The sequence below is a fragment of the Liolophura sinensis genome, chromosome 1 (genome assembly GCF_032854445.1).
Source record: "Liolophura sinensis isolate JHLJ2023 chromosome 1, CUHK_Ljap_v2, whole genome shotgun sequence".
Lineage (NCBI taxonomy): Eukaryota > Metazoa > Mollusca > Polyplacophora > Chitonida > Chitonidae > Liolophura > Liolophura sinensis.
In genome coordinates, this window is record NC_088295.1 from 58060878 (window position 1) to 58083036 (window position 22159).

The 22159-nt window shown below is 37.6% G+C and overlaps 1 protein-coding gene across 2 annotated transcripts in view; it reads right to left on the minus strand.

The window, feature by feature from the left end:
• The window catches only part of LOC135481365 (actin-binding protein WASF2-like), a 38003-nt gene that overhangs the window by 12837 nt on the left and 3007 nt on the right, over window positions 1-22159 (minus strand). Inside the window, exon 1 of one of the 2 annotated variants that reach the window (XM_064761202.1) lies at window positions 18138-18803. The exons of the other annotated variant lie outside the window; for it this stretch is intronic. The gene's annotated coding sequence lies outside the window, so the exon portion shown is untranslated. Of the gene's footprint in view, window positions 1-18137; window positions 18804-22159 lie in introns of those variants that run through there. 2 annotated transcript variants of the gene reach the window in all.

Below are 22159 nucleotides of genomic sequence, written 5' to 3' on the forward strand. Positions count from 1 at the left end.
CAGAGGAAATCTGTTAAAGAGCAATGGTTTAACATGTTTAATTGATTACTTCTCCATAATTGATTGATCCTGAGATTTCAAAAGGTACTAGCATGTCATCGCTAAACATGGGCTATTCCACTGGACTTTATCCTCACATTTCAGGAAGGGATAAACATAAGCTTTATGGACCTGTCAGATTTTATGCACATGTGAGTCAAACTGAGTATAAAAAACTTATTAAATATCAGATCATGTCTAGCTGATCTGTACACATGAAACACTTAAACTATCAGATCCAATGACATAATCGATGGTTAAAAGGATGTTACATCATGTAGGCCTACATGTACGTACATGTAATGTAAGACTGAAAATGCAATTCACATACAGGTGATCATTAATGGTTCCTGAAGGCTTTCAGTTCTGTGTGTACTGCATTCAAATGTAATGAAAACCAAACACAACCGACTTAGTATCAGTACTGAAAAGTCAGAATATATTAAAATGCAGGAGTATTCAACCAATTCTGGAGTTGGCAACTGACAACATTTAAACTCCACATCTACATGTACACAAGTACATGCACATGTATGTTTACTTTGACAGGGTGACATGCAAGAACATTTTGATACTCTTTAATGGTGCTCACATTAAATCACACCTTCAAAAAAGAAAAAAAACAACACCCAAATTATGGGGAATATTGATAGATTCAACTTAAATGTTGATAGGTTAGCTGTACATGTACTTGTACTGTACATATACAACAGTATCATCCAGAAAAATATAATGTGAAGTAAGCCCATATAAAAAAGTGAGAGTTCTCAATGCTTTGTTAAGCCTGCTGACTGCACTAATGGCGATAACACCATGGGTGTATTCAGTCAGTCACATTATAATCACAATAGCTGTATTGCAAGTGTTCAAATGCAGCATGCAAATGTTCAAATGCTGAATGCAAATGAACATGTGCATGTATACACCCACCACCGTGTGAGGTGAATTCCATTCTACAGAAGCCATAAAATCCCAAAATCACACATGTCCCTCTTTAACATTACACAGAATTACACAATGCCGGCAAAAATAGATCTTTGGTAGTCCTGGTTCCCAGACTTCTCTCATTATTGAACATTCAAGGCTGGAGGAGCCAGACATCTGAAATCCATTGGGTGCATGTCAGTTGTTAGGTTTGGGGGACTGCGAGGAATCTTAATGGGCTAGGTGAAGGCAAGTTAGTGATGATGATATGACAAAGTGGGCAGGGGTGGGATGTTGGGTGAGTTACTATGACCCAAGATTTACTGGTATGGCCAAATTTTCTGAATACAAATGAATGTCACAGTGTGAAGTTTGCAGTGGTCTTGTACATGCACATGCAACTATACAGAAATTCGATCTTAATATGGCAACCAGTTCACAACAGGAAACAGATGAGAAATTTTCTCATTTCTTTCTTGCACATGAAATTGTAAGCTCAATTTATTAGTTTATTATCACCCATTTAATAACACTTCTTATTTCCGTGTGATCGAGTCATATACAGTGCAATATTGCAACCCAATGCAAATGTATTAACTATAACCTTAAACTATAGACGCTATTTTTGCAATACATATAATTTTTTTTTCATGAACAACGTATGGTGAATTGCATTTTACAAGCATAAATTTAGAAATACAGAAAGTCAAAAATATGTACTTGACATGTACAGAATAAAATTTACAAAAATTTCCAACAAACAAAGGTGTTCCCCTTCCTTCAAAAAAACGAATATACTTGTATACATGCATTGTATTTCCCGTAAAGCTTAGCTTTTTTCAAGTCACACATTTTCCCTGATTCTGATTAGTTCATCCACCATTTGTTAATTAATTTCATAACAGAAAAATCTGTTATCATATTACCATTTTATGGTATTCGTGTGCTTCTGAAAATGCATTTTTACAGGCCCAACTTCTTACAGTAACTTTATTTTTGGGGAATTTAATTCGCATACAGCATACACGTATCATTTGCCTAAGTAATGTAGGAGTACTGTAAATTGTACCTGTATGTCCACCATACTCTTAACACAGAACATTTCAACATGGGTCAAGCGGTGCAAAACATGACAGAAACAAGTGCACATGTAACGAGTTGCTGGAGCATATGACTGTGGATGTATATGTGGAACTATCAGTAAATGTCAGGAAGTACTTTGCCCTATAAGTGACTGACTTCCAATAAACTTGTAACAGTAGCACCCACCCACAGCTTGCACATCTGCGTGCATGTACAGTATATTTGTATACATGTATACACACGTATCTTCATAGTAACCTACGAGTTGGCCAACCGACCATCATGTGCCAATCAAATGCCGGTACCTATCTGTTTCAATGAGAAAATAATATGTTTACGAAATAACCACAGAATGCACAAATAAACAAATATTGCCACTGAAGCACTTTACCTACAATGTAGCTTTCACACCATACATTTCCTTATCTGAAGACAGACGATCTGCTTTCTGTTTCCCAAAGTAAACAAGGTGATGCATACACACATGTATATGTAGATGTGTATATGACAATGGTTTTATATCTGCCCACATCTGCACTATAGAGGGGCAGCATGATCTTCTTTAGTCAGCCATACTTGAGTACTGAAAGCTACACCAGCCCCTTGATATTAAACAGGACTCCAATGTTCTGACAAGGTCATGATAGCACATGTAACCCTTCTATAGTTGATAAATCCTCCACAAATCAGTCAGACTGATGTGTGCAGGAAACCACACATCTTAAATTTTGCGTGAATCTGCGACTACACAAATCATAAATGGTATAATGTTTGATGTTCTCGGCAAACACACTACAGCGGCCCGGGATTAATGGGAAAGCATTTTCATGTGCATGCAGAGGCTGCCCACTGGTCAGCACATGCAAGTCGAACATAAACGCTTTACATGTCCGCGCAGCTGCTCGGGGTGGTCAGTTATCAAATCTGACCACTGCCGGCTGTCCAGTGAAGATAATGGCCACTTAACATAACTGGTCCGTGAGTCGGTTATCCCGTAGCTAACTGGAGCTGTAGTGAAGAGATGTGTCAGTTCTTTGACTAGAGAGCTGGTACCGAGCTGGCTGATTGCGACGATATTGTACCAGCGAGTGGACAAGGGTGATAGGATAGACCCATGAGAGATGAAGAGCATCCTGGGAGACAGCATCATTTCCTGATCATTACACACGCACTTTATGAGCACCGCCCCAGGGCACTGAAACACTACACGCACCCGTACAATACCAGCCTCACATGGTCAGACAACTTGCAATGTGTCTGTATCGTACATATGCGCACATACATATCACATCAAGTGCACATTTGCATCTGCACGCAGAACCATAAAAACTTGACTGGGTACTTCTATGTAACTTGCATACACTTCTCATACTCAAAGTGCACAGTTACCCCTGATAAATCCTCTAAATATCATGTGCAACATACATGGATGTACATGTCATTTAGTACAACGCATGCATCATAAACATGAGCCATTTGTCAATAAAAAGACAGGCACAATCATAATGTCAATTATTTTGGCGACCTACCATGACACACATGTATCTAAAAGCACACTGACATGTACATACATATAGGTACATGTACATGTACATTCAAGGCAAACGAGAGAATGGGAATTTTCCAAAAAAAAAAAACCCAACAGCCACAGCTCTACTTCTATGGTATGGGTAACTTAAGGCATATTCGGGTTTAATTTAACACAGGATTCATGGAGATTTTGTGAACCCTACACTACATGTACATGTATGTCAAAGCCTGGGCACATCCAATAATATTCCTGTAAGTGGCATCTTGCCTATCCCCAATGGCGCTAGTGACATTTACACATTTGTATTCTAATGGCCACAGCCTCAGTATGTTTAACTGTGAAGAAAGTCCCTGGGGTGTGGGAATACTGGCAATCCCTGGGTTACTCTCTCTATACTCGATCTAGAGAGACTCTATAAACTGTGCATGTCCACATCTAGTTGGTGTTGGTGAGTAGGCAGAGAGAGAGAGAGAGAGAGACACCTCCTGCTGTGAGCAGAACAATAGCTTGTAACAGAGGCCATTCATAAGGCTCTGTTACAGGTGAAAGTAAAGCCCAGGGTTGTTCTTTCATAGGGAGAATGGCCTATTTTCGGATGGGTCTGTAACTACACCATGTATATTAGACAAGGTACCCCTGTCTCCCTGTGATATTTGACACATATGTTGATAATTTATCTTTAACTTCTCAGTCTTGACATTCCAACCTCAGAGACGGTTATCAACATACTAGGTCATACACATGTACATATAGGTATCAACATCAACAAGAGCCCGTGTTGGCTTTCTGTCCTGCTGTAAGCGGGAAGGTCTGCCAGCAATCTACTGATGGTCGTGGGTTAGAGCCCAGTTTCATCCCGCCATAATGCTGGCCGACGTCCTATAAATGAAACAGTCTTGAGTACGGCACAAAGCATGAATCAAATAGTGAGTGAGTGAGTGAGTGCTTGGGGTTTAACATCGTACTCAACAATTTTTCAGTGATATGACGACGAAGGAATCCTTTGGGTGTATGTAATGTGCCTCTTTGTCGCAGGACGGATTTCCACCGCTCTTTTATCTAGTGCCGCTTCACTGAGACGCCTTACTGAAGGCAAGTAAGCCGCTGATACGGGTCAACCAGTCATTGCACTATCCCCTTCATGCCCAACACCAAGTGTGGAAGGTACAACTTCCTCTTTTAAAGTCTTAGGTGTGACTCGACCCAGGATTGATCCTGGATCTACCGCTCCTAAAGCGGACACTCTACCAACTATGCTAGTCGGTATGAATCAAATAAATAAATACATCAACACGAAGGTTATCATAGCCACAGTGCCCTAGGCTCCACAATAAGATGAGTTTCCTGTTCGGACTAAATGAGCAAAAAACCTACAGTATCCTGTGAACTAGCTGCAAATAATGTTGGGCGGCTATTGTGGCATCACCTTTACCATAACAATTTACTATAAAAATTTTTGTCACCCGATGAAGAAAACTAGGGAGCCCAACATTTGTGAGCTTGAAAAGTTTCTGAAGGAGAGATCATTTCTGGTATATGGTGAAACAAGTGATCGGTAAAGTCACATGATACAGGACTGTCTTTTCCTTCCACAACATAAGAGTTGGAACTTGAAACATCCCTACTGTCTTGTACAGCTGAATAGATGATCTCGCTGTACCTCAATATCCACTTACCAACAATGAGGCAGGTTCAAATCTGAATCTCGCTGGTTTTGTTCCGGCTTTAAAGTCAGGAGATTTTCCTCCACTGAAAAATCTTTACTTGTCACTCAAATGACTATCATGTAGAATACTAATTAAACAAAATGAAAAAATACTTCCTCAATTAGAATGTAAATCGTCTGAACATGTTACGATACATGTACATGATGCAAACCAAAACATGTCCATTATAGCAAATCCACAAGGCAAATCTTGTTGTGTACAGACTTATAAAAGCTGAAGAGCTCATATTAATACATGTACATGTCCGTGTATTAGTTACCTGAAGTTGTCCTCTAAGACAAGCTCGTCAATAATGCTCTCCTTAATTCTAATCATGGTAGATTTTAGGTCACGTGATCAAGTGCGGACGTGTATGACGGGTGTATACAATGTACAAGTACATGTACAAGTAGAATGTACGTGGACATATCGCTACACAATATGCAAGTACATGTACAAGTAGAATGTACGTGGACATATCGCTACACAATATACAAGTACATGTAGAATGTCCACGTACATTCTACACAATATACAAGTACATGTACATGTAGAATGTACGTGGACATATCGCTACACAATATACAAGTACATGTACATGTAGAATGTACGTGGACATATCGCTACACAATATACATGTACATGTAGAATGTACGTGGACATATCGCTACACAATATACAAGTACATGTACATGTAGAATGTACGTGGACATATCGCTACACAATATACAAGTACATGTACATGTAGAATGTACGTGGACATATCGCAACATGTATAACCATTCATAAGAAATGAAGTAATTATCCAGCCTCAAGGATGTATCCATTTTCAAAGCAATTTTTCTGTAAATGGACAGGTCCACTTCCATTCCCTATAAAATTAATACAAGCAGATGTACACATGTAGATCTGTCCAAAGATTAAATTTAGGAATGTAACATGAAGTCGTCCTTCACATATAAGCAAAACATACTGTATAGATATCTGTAACATTAGGTCTTCACACACACACACACACATTTACTGGGAGTTAAATTTACCCTTAGTTACACTCATATCAAGGCCCGCCAGGGAGAAGTGAGCCAGTGCGACCTGGTTTTCATGCTTGAATAAGTCTGCAGCTCAATGTATTTTGTTCAGTCCATATCAACATGTGACATAAACATTTAGTTGTATTTTCATGGGCTATCAAGGTCTATATTATGATTGCACAGCCTGGCATAGGTGAAGTACTGTTCAAGAAAGGCGTAGGTTATGACCTGGTAGTATCATTGATCTCTACACTATATACTCGCCAAAATGAATTGCGATAGTTGGAGTAGGACATGCAATATTGATGAGACACAGTCTGTAGGACCAGAAGTACAATCAAGGAGAACACAGTGTCTTGTAAACACACACACGATGCTATAAGGGCCTACATGTAGATTACAATGCAAGATGATATCACAGGGTTGAAGACCAGTTGAAAGGTGACAAGCCATCTCTTCCTCACTTTTCTGCCTGATATAGATGTACACGTAACAACTGCAGCTGATGCGTCAGTATATACCTACATGCATCCAAATATACATGTACCAAGCTGAATGTTACTACTTTACATGTGAACGTAACAAAAAAATGCTTAGTCTACCCAATGTATGCTTTAGATGGAATTTATGCTGTCTTACGCCTGCCTCACAAAACAGGGAACATTTTATGATTACTGCTCACAGAATCTGCATAACTGAAAAATAAACCATAAACAATAAAAGCTTATTTTAGAAGAGTCCTTGAACCTTCAGATCTGTGTTAATCTGATTTGGTTTTTCACGCCACATATAAATATAATGTTCTAAAAGGTTTATTCATGTACTTGTAGATGTACGAGTACAGGAAACTATACTGTAGGTGAAGAATAAACTATCAGGTCTTGTTACATGTAAATCTGGTATTCAAATCCCGGTCAAGTGGAGACAGACCTGTTGTCATATAGGGTCAATCTCTCAACTTCTCCACCATAATCTACACTGTTCTCAAGATATGTCAAGTATACAGTCATACATACACAAATGTTTCTAGAGAGGTTCCCGACCAGGTGACACAGCCCTCCTGGATTAGGTTTTATTTCATTTAAAGGCTTATGCTGTAACATAATATGCATCTCAAGTGATACTAATCCGATGTTATCTGAACCAGAGCACATTACAAACAAGTCAAGTTGTAGTATATCTTTGAACCTACACCTACCTGTCCTAGAAATATGTTAAAAATGTCTAGTCTCTAGGCTGAATATACATGGACATGAAACAACATTATAACAGCTTTTCAAACACCCAACACACTTACAACTTGTACATGTATGCACCTGCATGTGCATACTTAAATGGTATAGATGTAACCTCATTACTTCAAAAATATCCATGTACTGTAGAGAGCTTATAAATTACGCATTTAAGGACCATGAAGTAGTTGGTTATCCATTTTCAGAAACCAATGTAAGAGCCTTGAAACAATCAATCCAGTGATTTAAGGGAGCATTTCAACCTTGAAACAATCAACTATGAATCAGGGGAATGTAGTAACCTAGAAACAATCAAACATGAATCAGGGGAATGTAGCAACGTAGAAACAATCAAACATGAATCACGGGAATGTAGCAACGTAGAAACAATCAAACATGAATCACGGGAATGTAGCAATGTAGAAACAATCAAACATGAATCACGGGAATGTAGCAATGTAGGAACAATCAAACATGAATCACGGGAATGTAGCAACCTAGAAACAATCAAACATGAATCACGAGAATGTAGCAACCTAGAAACAATCAAACAGGAGTCAGGAGAATGTAACAGCCTTGAAACAATTAAAGATGATTGAGGGGAATGTAACAATCTCAAAACAATCAAACCAGAATCAGAAGAATGCAACAACCTTACATATGAAACAATCAATGATGAATCAGGGGAATGCAACAACCTTGAAACAATCAATGATGAATCAGGGGAAGGAAACAACCTTAGAACAATGAACCATGTATCAGAGGATTGCAACAACCTTGAAACAATCAAACATTTATCAGTGGAATGCCACAACCTTGAGACAATGAAACATTCAACTTACTTGGTTTATACATATATGTACATATACAGTTATTACATTTCAGTAATGTAAGCATTCCTTCTAAATTATTCAACTGGACAGGCTCTTGTTGCTATTATTTCAGAAGCCCATGCATCACACCCCTTATTACAGTTGATACAAATACCAGAAATCTGCAATCATTTTGAAACGTAATTGGATACAGCACTAGTTACATGTAGTGTATCGAGAAGTGATTCATCCTAAATGTGACTGTTTACAAACATCAATACGGATCAGAATGTAACAGCTTCCACACCTCAGACTGTCACATAACAATATGTACATATAACTGTACACACAGATCAGTCTATTCACCATGATGACACTTAACATGACCTGGCATAACCTATTAAAGCGAATCCACTTTACATGTCGAGGTACTTCTACACAATGTACATGTATATATCTGCTACACTACTGAACAATAATAATAATGTCAATGTCATAGAGTCGTACAGCTATTGACAATGAATTTGCTATTGAAAGCCAAATCTGTCATCTCAATATGTTAGCATATTTTGATGTTCACTAATACAGACATGGCGCTCACAACATTATGAACTCACTGTACAATGCAAGCATGTAGTACTGGCTTGTTAACATAAATTCACCATTACAATAAAGTTTGGCAGTCAGAGTCCTATAAAATTTTTTCTCAGAAAATAAACACGCACATACATGCAGGTATTCACTTAATCAAAAAAAAAAAGAAAATTTTAAAAAACACTGTAGCAATTCTGATTGCTACAATTTAATTCCTGACTTATTTATTTATTTATTTACTTGATTGGTGTTTACACCATACTCAAGAATATTTCACTTATACGATGCCGGTCAGCACTATAGTGGGAGGAAACCGGGCAGAGGAAAACCCACGGCCATCTGCAGGTTGCTGGCAGACCTTCCCACTTAAAGCACCAGCAAGTGAGACAGGAGCTGGTTTTGATCTCCGAGTTCTAAAGGTCTGGGAAAAGTGTGGCAACTGGCAGAATTTGATATGCATCTTTCTTAAAGAAGTTCTTATAGGTCGAGAACAACACCACCTCCTCCTCAGCCTAACTGTGCAATGGAATATGACAGGAAAATACAAACTGCCAATAAACAGTTACATATACACACAGTATGCATGTGAGAGATGATCAAGTGATGGGTGGAGAGATTTGCAATGATCAGTTTAGCTGGGACAAAGCCACCCTTGAGAGGCTGAAGTTAAGTGGGTTATCGCTTAGCCACTTTACCTTCAAAAGCATCACGGCAGCCTTCACAAAAGACCTATTATTGTGACAGGGCTTGACTGGCTCCCGTCCTAATTACATGAACATTGCTAGAGACCTTAGCTTGACTGCACTGTGCTGGATATAGAAGTACATGCACAGGGATCTACAGTGTGTCCATGAATGTGTCTATATGTATATGAACTAGTGTCCATGTACTGCAGGGGTCAAAATGTTTTGTCATTCACTCATTTTTAAGAACTCAAAATAAACAGCATGACCTCCAATTGAGCCCAGGTGATCACAAAGATGACTTTGTATCATGGAAATATTCACAATTTCTGAACACATCACTGAGTGTTTGTAGTACTTTATCTACTTCCATGTTGATTTATATTACCTATATAAGGAATCTAATACATTTCAGAGGATTGTTGACCTTAATTTCTGTTGAGGTCCTCACTCCGCTGAGTTCAGAATACCATTTTAATAGCATTAAATAAAAACAAAAAACATTTTGAACCTTGAACTGTATAGATACATCTACATGTATAGCTACTCTCATTTACAATCAGCATTTCAAGCCATGACAGAAACCTGCTTAATTCACACCACCATAATTCATTTTCTAAACAGGTCAGCCCATGATATTCGCATGTAATTAGAGACAGAAGCTAGCAGATATGTGTACATGTACATGCATAAACACCTCTGGCTGCACATGAGGCAGAGATATGTAAAAGTTTCAATATACATGTACAAGTAGGATTTTTGACTGTGCTAAGCAAATACATGGAGGTGTCATGTCAGCCGTACAGTGTCTACTTATTTTACTTATTTGACTGGCGCTTTACGCCATACTCAAGAATATTTCACATGTATGACGGCAGCCAGCATTATGGTGGGAGGAAACTGAGCACTGCTTGGGGGGGAAACCCATGACCATCCGCAGGTTGCCGGAGACCTGAGAGGAAGTCTACTTATTTTACAGAATGAATAGGAGTAAACATCCATGTGCATATACAAGAAAATTGGCTAGATGCTAGCCTGCATGCTAATAGAAAGCATGTACCATTTACATAATGCTTATACATGTATGTACATGTAATATCACCAAAAACAGATGTTGTAGTTTGAACACTCACTAGCCTCCATGTGTACCTTATGTGCAGCCTACATGTGTACCCTAAAATTGAGCAGACACCTGGTCTGCTCATTTCAGCCAATATATATGTAATTCTATCAGGAAGATTGAGTTTCTTTTTTCTCACATGGTTAGACCATCGAATGAGAAAAACCCTCATATCTTTACTTTTCCAAAAGGCTGATAAAGAAATATAATATTCTACTCTCAACACTACTAATATCTGTCCCAAATTTTAGAAGAACTAAGGTATGTGCATATTCACATAACGAACAATGGCTACATGTACATGCACCTGTAGACATGTACATATACATACGAAGTTACACAGCAAACAAACCATTTGCAGTTTGTTTAAGTAGCTACATATTACTTCAGCCCGCCATCAGAGTTCTTTTCATAATCTGTGGTCAAACAGTCTACGTAAAATAGAATTAATTTTTTTTATTACTGAGCAAATTAACCTGCCATAATGAGTTCAAAGGCAAGACATAACCTACATGTACCTACTGGTAAACCCCAGCATACCCTGGACTGACCCACTTATTTAGTTCATTCCGTACACACATGCTGATCTGCATGTCCTTATGATTCATACCGCATCATTACAAACAACAAAAACCTTGAAACTATTATCACAATTAGCTACATGTTAGCTACAAACTGTTAAAGCAGCACTTAGCATGCCTCCCTGAACAGCTTCATGTCTGACATTGAAGTTGTCCTCTGACAAAACAGCAGCCAACCATGGCGAGCTTAATGCTGGAGACCTTATAGCTTATTATTCATTATACCTTTATAAAAAAAAGTGAGACGCTTATCGCTGTTAAGTGGCCGGATGATTGTCATCAGTGCTGTGTATTCACCATGGAACAGCCTTAGAGAAAATTACTGCTGGCTGGACAGCTGGTCAATTTCTACCTTCTTCTGGTACCACAAGATCACAGGAAGATTCACACCCTGGGGTTTCAAACTGCAGTTTTCCGTTTTAGGTTTTATTTTACATTAATTAGGGGCAATCAGGGCCACATCTAGAGCAATTTCAGTTTCAAACAATGTTTGGGTGCCCAAATATGATGATGTACAAATAAAAAGTTCGCACACTTCAAAGCTCTCAGTAAACGTCTTTTTGAACAGCATTTCATAAAATTTCTTTACATGCTTGGTCACAATGTCACCATTAAAGTTTGATCCTGGCAATTTCGAAAGATTGAACTGTATTAAACTGTGATTCACATCATTACACTGATTGATTAACTGAGCCATTCAGTGGATCATCTAACTATACATGTACATACATGTATACCTTGAGTGATCAATAAATGTGAATAACAAATCAGCTCAAAATACATTTATACCTGAACATTAAATGTCTTAATACAAGTACCAACCTTGGTGTTACATTTACATGCAGTCTTATTAACTTTAATTGACTCAAATTACATGTACAACTCTGACATGTACAACTTCCTCGTTAATATCTACAGCTTATCAAGCTGAATAACTGACGCTTCATTAAAACTTAACTAAAGTGCTGCCTGTACAGATAAAATGACACGTGATACCTTAAAAAAACAAAAACACATCTCTTGGATGGGCACCACTACAAGGATGTTATACTACAAAGTCAAGTGCAGTCTGGAACCAGCTTCAAGTGTATCCTGAGCTGCCACATGTATTTGCTCCCCTTAGTTTATACATGTACAGTAACATGGATATGGACATTTATCCAACCATGCAAATATATGTACATGTATGCATGATACATACAAGTGCATATAATATAGCAGCAGCTGCACATACACTTATACATGTAGCTCCATTCCCACAAGCATCTAACTGAAAAATGTGTCTACTTTTGGCACGTCAGCCTGTTGTGGAGAAAAAATTTTTATTTTGAATTTTCTGATTGATGTTTTACGCCATACTGGTACTCAAGAATATTTCACTTAAATGACGGCGATCAGCTTTATGGTGAAGAAGAGAAAGGGCAGTGTTCCAGGAGAAACACTTGACCATCTGCAGGTTGGAAAAATAGAGCCATCTAACTGTATTTTACTGCACAACATGTTTCCAATGTCAAAAACGTTGTAATGAAAATACATACTGTATATACGCTATAAATTCACATCATAAAACACATTTTTAGGATCAAATACGGGTAAAAAAAGAATTATTCTTTTTGCAATGAAACTCACATATTTCTAGTAGGATATCTTTGTACCTTCCAAACAAACCTTAAGGCATCTTTTCAGAACTCTCAGCATCAGACAATGTTAGAAACTTTTAGGTCAAATTAAGGCTGGATCATATGCACAACCTGTACTGTATGCATTTAATACATCAAGTTGTCTCACTGAGTACAAATAAAATAGTTGTGCTGTTAAAAAAGGGCATAACATATCTACTAATAAACACAATCATGAGCCACCATTGCAGACAGGGAATGAAAGATTTATTTATTTGATCAGTTTTGTACACCATACTGATGAAAGTATATTTCACATATACAAGGGTCAGTATTTGGGTGGGAGGATACTGGAAAGAACCTGGTGGACACCCATGACCATCCGAAGGCTGCTGGCAGTCCTTCCCATGGACGACTTGAGAGAGCAGGAAATGAATAAATCTCTCTACACATCACTTGCAGAATCAAGTGATCAGCCACACTGAATGGCTACTGAGGGACTGGCATAAAAAGCCCAGTGTACCGGAAATGTGTGTGAACCCAAGGGTGACTAACACAGAAGCCTTAATGGTTATCTTGACATTTCCTACACTATAATAGTACAATGCCCACAGTAATATATAAACCATAAGCCACTCTGCTTACATATCATAAGCATTATGAGAACTTGCTGACTTCGTCAGTTAAAGTCCATGGAACTAGCAATATCTACATTACCCCATGGAGTTAACAGGTTACTCAATTTAATGAAATTACAATGAACTTGCTCAGTCTTTAGGAAGGGAGCCCAATGTGATCAGGATTTGACGGTCAGTATATGTATGGCAAACATGAATAATTCATACAACAAGGCATCATTATCAACTGATTCAGCTTGAAGACACCCTTTCTTATCAGGTTTTACCACTAGCAATGAGAGCAAGCTTCCACATTGCCGGCATGGAACAATACTATTTTGTATGCTCATACATGGACATGTATGTAATGTAAATGGATACAAGAAAATCAAGACTAACAGACAGATGGACAGACAAAGTCATAATACTACTTGTGGGCCAAAAGACTAATATGTAAAAATGAGACATGCTTTTTCATTTCGGTCTACATCGTATTTACAGAATGATTTAGTTCAGGATAAGCAAATTTGCCCAAGGCTGGTCGGCATTCAAGCAGAAAGGAAGTGTTATAACATTTCAAACACGATCTCAGAGTCATTGCGAATGGTACTGACAACTTCATAGCCGTCATGGGAATCTGCCTCTAATCCAAAACCAATTCCTCCTCAAGATTCTTTTCTTCCCTAAGATCAGAGACAGTGCTGATGGCTACTGTAATAAAATCAATGGATGAAAAGATGGAGCATATAAAAGGAGGCAAATGTCTGGTTCTGTATAAACCCTGCAGGGCCTCAATGTATATCTATAGGAATATCTGACCTTGTACTTGTGGATGAAGAACCTGAAATCCACTCTCTATTTGTGCCATTCTCTCTTTCTACAAACGAATTAAAACTAGACTGGTTACATACTGCAACACAAAAAACTGGTTCTTTTAACTAATCCTACTACCTGTTGAATTAAAGCTGAGCTGAAAATCTTTTAAAATAATGTGTGTAAGCTCAGCAAAATTATTCCTAGCAAACATACAAGTTCAGGGTGCTGGATCAAAACTCCAGCCAGCACAAATTTTGCCCAAGTCTTTACCAGTAGTTCTAAGTACATGCACAGTGTGATACCTACATATACAAACACAAAAATATGCTGTCTTTAACAGAACGTTCTATGAAAATATGAAATTTTCAACTTTGAGCATTAATTGAAAGTTTACATACTGTACAAGTATAAAATTTCTTCTCTTAAGATCAGGTATTAGAATGTTAGATTCATAAAGCCTTAAACAGGCTATTTTTGCTTTGTGATCCAGAGCCACATGACCTTTTGAGGGTCATTTCAATTGACTAGTCTTATACTGCCTGGTTATTAGTAACCCTTAACTGCTTCCTTTTGAATTTATTTATTTATTTGATTGTTGTTTTACGCTGTACTCAAGAATATTTCACTTACACAACGGCAGCCAGCATTATGGTGGGAGGAAACCGGGCAGAGCCATCTGCAGGTCCTTTTGAATATAAACACAAAATGCATATACTATACATGTACATGTACAGGTACAAAACAGAGGATATCTTTATCAGGTTTACTCTGAATCAGCACTTCTGTACACATCAATACAGAAAAAAAATTTTTAAAATGTCAAGCCACCCTTAATTTACATTCTGTACAGCTGAAATAGTAAGCTGTCTGATGTAACAGAACAGAACAGGTTTAAACAGTCTAGCCAGTAAAGTGAACAAAAGCAGTGTTAGACAAGTTGATCCTCACTTAAGTTTTCTGTCACATAGGAAGGGTCTTCATCCAGGAAGTCCTCCAGATTGCTTGCTTCTTAGCAAGTGCTACAGTACAGTACACCAATCGGAACACCAGAAACCTGGACTGTACACATTCACGTTTAAACTCATGCACCCACTGATTGCACATCTTGGTGATCTTGTACAACACCTGCATTTCACGCACATCATCAATGTCTCAATTGCTTTGGAATTTTATAATATCAGTTGGTGTTTTTAAGCGTTTCAAAAATGACAAGCTTTGGACAGATTTTTGTTAACGTGCCTTTGGCCACTAACATGAGCATATACTTCCTTGGGGACCTCCTACAACATCTACTGTTCAAATACATCACAACTGTCTTAATCGCTCTGGAAGTTTACAATTTTAGTTGGTGCTTTTAGCTCATGTTGGCTCATGTTATAGGTGTGAAGGTCTGCCAGCAACCTATGGGTTTCCCCTCGGACTATGCCCCATTTCCTCCCATCACAATGCTGGCAAATGTCGCGGAGGTGAAATATTCTTGAGTACGGCGTGAAACACTAATCAAATAAATAAACAAATGTAGCAGTAGTGCATCTTGCCTGTTTTAAAGTTTTCATGCTACATAAATGTTATCTAATTACAAATAAAACCCCTGGGGCTCATCATGTTCTCCACAAACCACTGTACATATAACTACGACAAGAAAATCGCACTTGCAGGCTCTTAACATATCAACATAAAACTGAGCTAGAAATCATCTCTTTTCCTTTAGCCTGACCTTATTTAATTAACTTCGACATCCATGACAGAGTGACAAGATTAACCAAACAAGGACAGGCATGGACCATATGAAATCCTCTACCCTGACTGGACTAAGTTTGAAAGCAGTCATGGTGTTCTAAGTTTGGATTGGCTAAGAGGATTAACTGTTGACACAGGCTATTTGTTCTTGTCAGGCAGGAAAGCCAAGAGGCTAGGTTGTAGCCACAGCTTTAGTATCCAATATTGTTTAACAGCAATTCCTTGACCTTTACCTGAATAAAAAAAAGTAATGTTTACAGGAATGACCTTAAATCACCCAGAAGCAGATAATTTAAATTCTGACATAAAATAACGCTGACTGGGTAGGGTAACAGGAGTGGTAAATATGCATTACAAAAAAGTGTACATGTAATCTTACAAGCCTACAATATATAATGAATAGTACGTGGAAAGGTCTGCCAGCAACCTACGGATGGTCGTGGGTTTCCCCTGGGCTCTGCTCGGTTTCCACCCACCATAATGCTGGCCGCCGCTGTCGTATAAGTGAAATATTCTTGAGTGCGGCGTACAACACCAATCAAATAAAATAAATAAATATAATGAATACTATGTACACATATACGCTACATGTATTAATCACTTTACATGCACATGTACAGGAGATGTGTACACTATACACTGAACAACTATCCAAGCCCCAAGCAGCCAATGAAAAAGTCCACGGTTACAATACAACATTTTGTCACTGTTTTCCTATCTTTACTATACAGTGCATATACATACATGTATATATATATATGTGAAAGAAGCTCTAAACTTGGCCCAAACAAGAATTACATCATACATGTATCTAAACAAATATTCCAATGATTAAGTACATGTACAGTATGGTTTAAATATCTGTATATGACATACACGTAGATATCTCAAGATACGACCCAAAAAACAACAGTCCCTGCTGACGCCAAATGTACATCCTGACCTCACAAACATTTTTTTCAAAACGCCTCATCTTGCTTGCAAAGACAAAAAAAAAAAAAAGGTTTCTTTACTGAGTGTTTGTGGTAGTGCTGCAGATGTTGACCAGAGCTGTGTTTTAACAGAATATAGTGTTTCACCTCCTGACTCGTGTTCCTCACATACTCACAAGCTGACTTTATAGCCCTAAGTCAGGCGAGATGAGCCCAGGCCTTGGGGGAATGGCTGACAGCCCACAGCACTACTGAGTATAGGATGGTGGAGGTTCAGTTTTAACTGTGATTGATTTAAGAAAGATACTTTTCAGAAACAGATGTCTGGAACCAGCACATAAGGCAGCAAGTGAAGGTCAAAGAATGAAACATTGAAGACAGCACTCACCATCACATCCCCTCCATGTAAACGTGTTATGGACGTCTAAGGAAATGCTCAAGGGAGTGACAAGAAACCAATGTTTTTTTATCGCAGAAAACATGTGAAAACAGTTAAAGATTTTATTATCCTAATTTGGACACAATCTTCATAAACCTTCTTTTTTTTCTTTTGCTTATGTGCATTTTTTTAATTTCATTATTTGGAGCAATCAATATTGAAAGCTTACCCATTGTAGATGTGCCTTCTAAACCAACGTTTCATTATGGTAAAAGAATAACCTCATCCTGCCTATGTACATGTACGTAAAGCAATTTGCGTAAGCTTCAAATTCTTACAGATCACCAATATACATGTACTTCTCCAAGACAAATATCTCACAAGAGGCATGACAGGACTTGCAGTTACATTGCTTCTTACATGCAACCTTACAGACACTGTAATTCTTCAACCTTTTTACATATTTGCAAGGTGTTAAGTCAAACATACTCTGAAGGCACTATTCCATGTTGACAGATAAAATTCTACTTTTTTGTGAAGCCCTGAAACTGGACAATCCAACCTACATGTGTGTAGTTTTGTTCCAAAATCAAATTAAAAATGTGCAAAAATTGCACTGAAAGTTGCTCTTTTACGCAGACATAAAGGCTGAGGGATTAGGGTGTACAGTTTATTATATTATCAACGGTGAACCTTACCTGCACATTTGTAAAATCCAAAAAGCAGTCTCAAGTTTATTCCGACAGCAACTTTCATACATGTACTACTGAAGACGGTTCACAGCACTGCATTGCCCGATGTGTCCCCTTATCATTGAGAAAAACACTGGAATCTGTGCTATGTCTTCATGTATATCCAGAAAACACACAAGTAACAATATTACTGTTATTAACAGTTATGTAATTACAATATATATGTACATATCCACCAGATTGCAGAGATATCACAAATATCAAAAATACCAAAAAAGCACCTACTGTATGTCATGCCAACATCTACTACAATAAAAGTCTGTGTAATTATGCATAAGGCTACGTTTACATCACCAGGCAATTAGAATATAATTACAAAACTGTATGACTCAACTCCCCTAATCTACTTTCAAACAGGAATGGTTTAGTCTTCACTGAACGCACACCCGGACCTACTGGTGTATGTATGTATGTATGTATCCTGTAGTCTATCTATCTACATGTCTCTCCTATCTACTGTTACACAGAGTGAAGTCTTAGCATGGAAGCCTGGAACTTAGCATTTCCACAGACACAATCTGCTGGCATGAGCCAATGACATCTCTTGCTACAGTCTTTATATACATGTATTTGAGGTTATCCACTCAATAATCTTTTTCTTTCTGAATGACTAGCTTTATACATACATGTAGTAGATGATATTATTTTCTTTGCACTGCTCATTGCAGACTGAGAGTTACATGTACTGTAATTCCTCAGCCTTTTTGCATGTTTGCACGGTTTTTATTCAAGCATATTCTGAAGATTCCGTTCCATGTAGACGGACAAAATTACACTTTTCATGAAGCCCTTAAACTAGCCAATCCAACCAATGTAGTTTTGTCTCCAAACTCAACTTTAAAATGTGCATAAATTGTACTGAAAGGTACTCTTTCATATGCGAAAAGGTAGAGCAGGTACATTTAAGTGCAATACAAAGCCAAGATAGGTCTCATAAAACAGCTAAAAATAGAAAAATGGGACATTTAAATAGTTCTGCCATCCTCTGACAAAAGGATGCAAGTGACAAATATGTTAAAAATTAGATATTCCTCTTTCTTCTTCAGCCTTGATAACGATGAAAGAATAACTGCAAAAAATGTCTTTTCATCAAAACATCCAAACTTTTTGGATTTCAGTTTTGTATATTACTTCCTTTTGTCAGAGGCAACAGAGTTGTCATATGCTTTTAAGGGGTTAATCTCATTAAAATAGATCTACATGTAGATTACTTCACCAAAGAATCAAGCTACATATAAAAAATGTACGAACATATTAGTGTTCACTAGCTGTCACATTTACAGCTGTTACCCATGAGATGATAATGAATGTCAACATGCAGAATTTCTTGTCTCTAAAGACATAAGAGTTCTGTGTCTGTACACAAGCTTTGCAACTTTTACATGTTTTTAGAGGCGTATCATAAAAATGACAACCGCGTCCACCACATAGTTTTGGCTGCAGTCCAGTAAAAGATTATCACCTTTTTTCTACTTGACCACAGCTATTTCTGAATGAACAGATATACATTTAGGTATTTTGAGCCAGTTTACCTACATGTACATATATGTCTTGCGGTACACAGAAGAATTCCAAAGCAGCACTGTATTAGTACTATACGAATAAATAAAACAGAGCAGCTAAAAGATGCTTTATACTGGACATGTGGCTGAATTTGTTAATGTAGTTATTAAAAAAAAACACACCTGCAATTTGTAAGTAATTGATAACTACACAGTTTTTCACAAGCACAGACAGCTACATATATTTACATGTACATGTATTTATTATTTTCATCAGAGTTTTACACCGCACTCAAGAATATTTTGCTTACACGAAGGCAGCCAGCATTAAGGTGGGAGAAAAAACCACAACCATCCACACGTTGATGACAGATCTTCCCACTCATGGCCAGAGAGGAAGACAGCATAAGCTGGACTTGAACTCACAGCGGCCGCATTGGTGAGAGGCTCCTGGGTCATTGCGCCATGCAGGCGTGCTATCCCCTGGGCCATGAAGGCCCCGCTAAACATATGTTTACAGCATCATATTAACATGTATGTGTATCATGCTTGTTGCAGTCATTCAAGTGAACCACAAAGTTTATGTATCTTGCTTCTGACTGTTTATTGCCTTGTTTAACACTGGGATTCCCTGTCCGAGGCTGGGATTCAGCTAACACTTTGTGACAAACTCGAAAGCTTCCAGTCATGACCATCTTTCTACTTAGGTAGACCAGTAATTGTATTAATCATAACTGTATACCAAAGGCTAACAACCTGCAACACAGCTAGATCAAAACAGTTTTTTTGCCATGTCACAAAATGCCAAAGGCCTCGGCTAATAACATGAAAACTATGAAGAGAGACAAACTGAAATTTCAGTGATACAGATTGCTATTTCAGGGCACGCTCATGGGCAGGATAGATACAAACTCAGCCATGCTTATCAATACCCTAAATGTGCCTACATGTCGTCCTGCTAGGGCAAACAAAACACCTGAATTCCCATACACTTACATATATCTGTGCTGAGAAATGTCAAGTGCAGCAGATTCATGTGACATTTAAACCAGTTCATTTCTAGTAAAACATTATACCTCCAGTGACACATACATGTTACTTTTGCATAAAGGCAACAGCAACAGGTACAATGTACCTCTGAATGTTTTTGTCATCCATGGCTAATAAACAAAACTTTTTTTTGTTATGTTCAGAAAAAATCCCCAAAAGAGACTTGACAATTGTTTTAGGCTGCTTTTTTAAAAATAGTTACAGGCATCTTGGTGCACATGACCTAAATAATCTGAGCAAACCAGTCTTCACACATATGAAATGCGCAATCATTTTCATATCTTGTCATATAGTGTATACAAATGCATGCAATCCACAAACTGCTGTTTGTGTTTTGTGGTGAGACATTGTGGAAAAAAAAAAGCACCAACCTTCTACAGCTGCAATTTGAGGTAAATGTATATTATGTGTAATACATTACAAAACTACACAATCAACTTACAATGCATTTTCTGACTCCATTAAGATCTTTTCATACATCACAAATTACATACCATACCCTGTAAATACCCTGATTGTTTCACCTTTTCAACCACCACTCTGACCAATATTTTGAAGCATTTTGAGAGAACTATGCCATGTAGAAAAATAATTTGCACACTTTTATGAAGCTTGCATCTTAAGTGACACAAACAAATCATTTTTTGATGTCACTTTCATAATAATTGTATCCATAAATTCCACTAGAAAAGAGGTTTCCGTAGGAGGGTCGAAAAGCTTGAAAATTTACGGTGTGTCTACAAGAAAAGCTGTTTTCAGAAGTGCTTACACGTACATGTATGAGATTTGTCAAACCTTTTCAGGACAATATGTAAGACAATCTCACTGTAGGAACCAGTTCCACATATCAGGCTTCTATATGCAAATTACTAACACTGAAGTCGCAGACAAACAACTAAATATTTACAATTTAGCCTCATGAATCTACATGCACGATTTAAAACAAAAAAAAAAAAAAGAAAAGGAAAATGGGTTTTCAAATTATTACAATGAACCTACATGTACAATGAATATCTTCATATTGTTATATCAAGTATAATTTACAATACATTGAGTATCACTTTAATGTACACAATACCATGTTACAATGTCAAATCCAGCATTGCATGACAACAACAATTAGGATAGCAAAGCCATTATGCATGTAAAATGATTACTCTGAGATATGTTACTTAACATGCCATTATTCTCGTCATTACGTTATTTACTGATAATGATTAACAAGGACAAGTACATCACAGACACGACATTAGCTGTGCAGATTGTGAATAGTACCACATAGATGTGCTAAAATGAACTGTTCACTTTACAAAAATTACAGTACATTTACAATATTTGTAGAAATTACAGCAGGTGTACAATATTTGTAGAAATTTAAGTACATGTATGCAATTTTCTAAGTCACTTTTTTCTAAG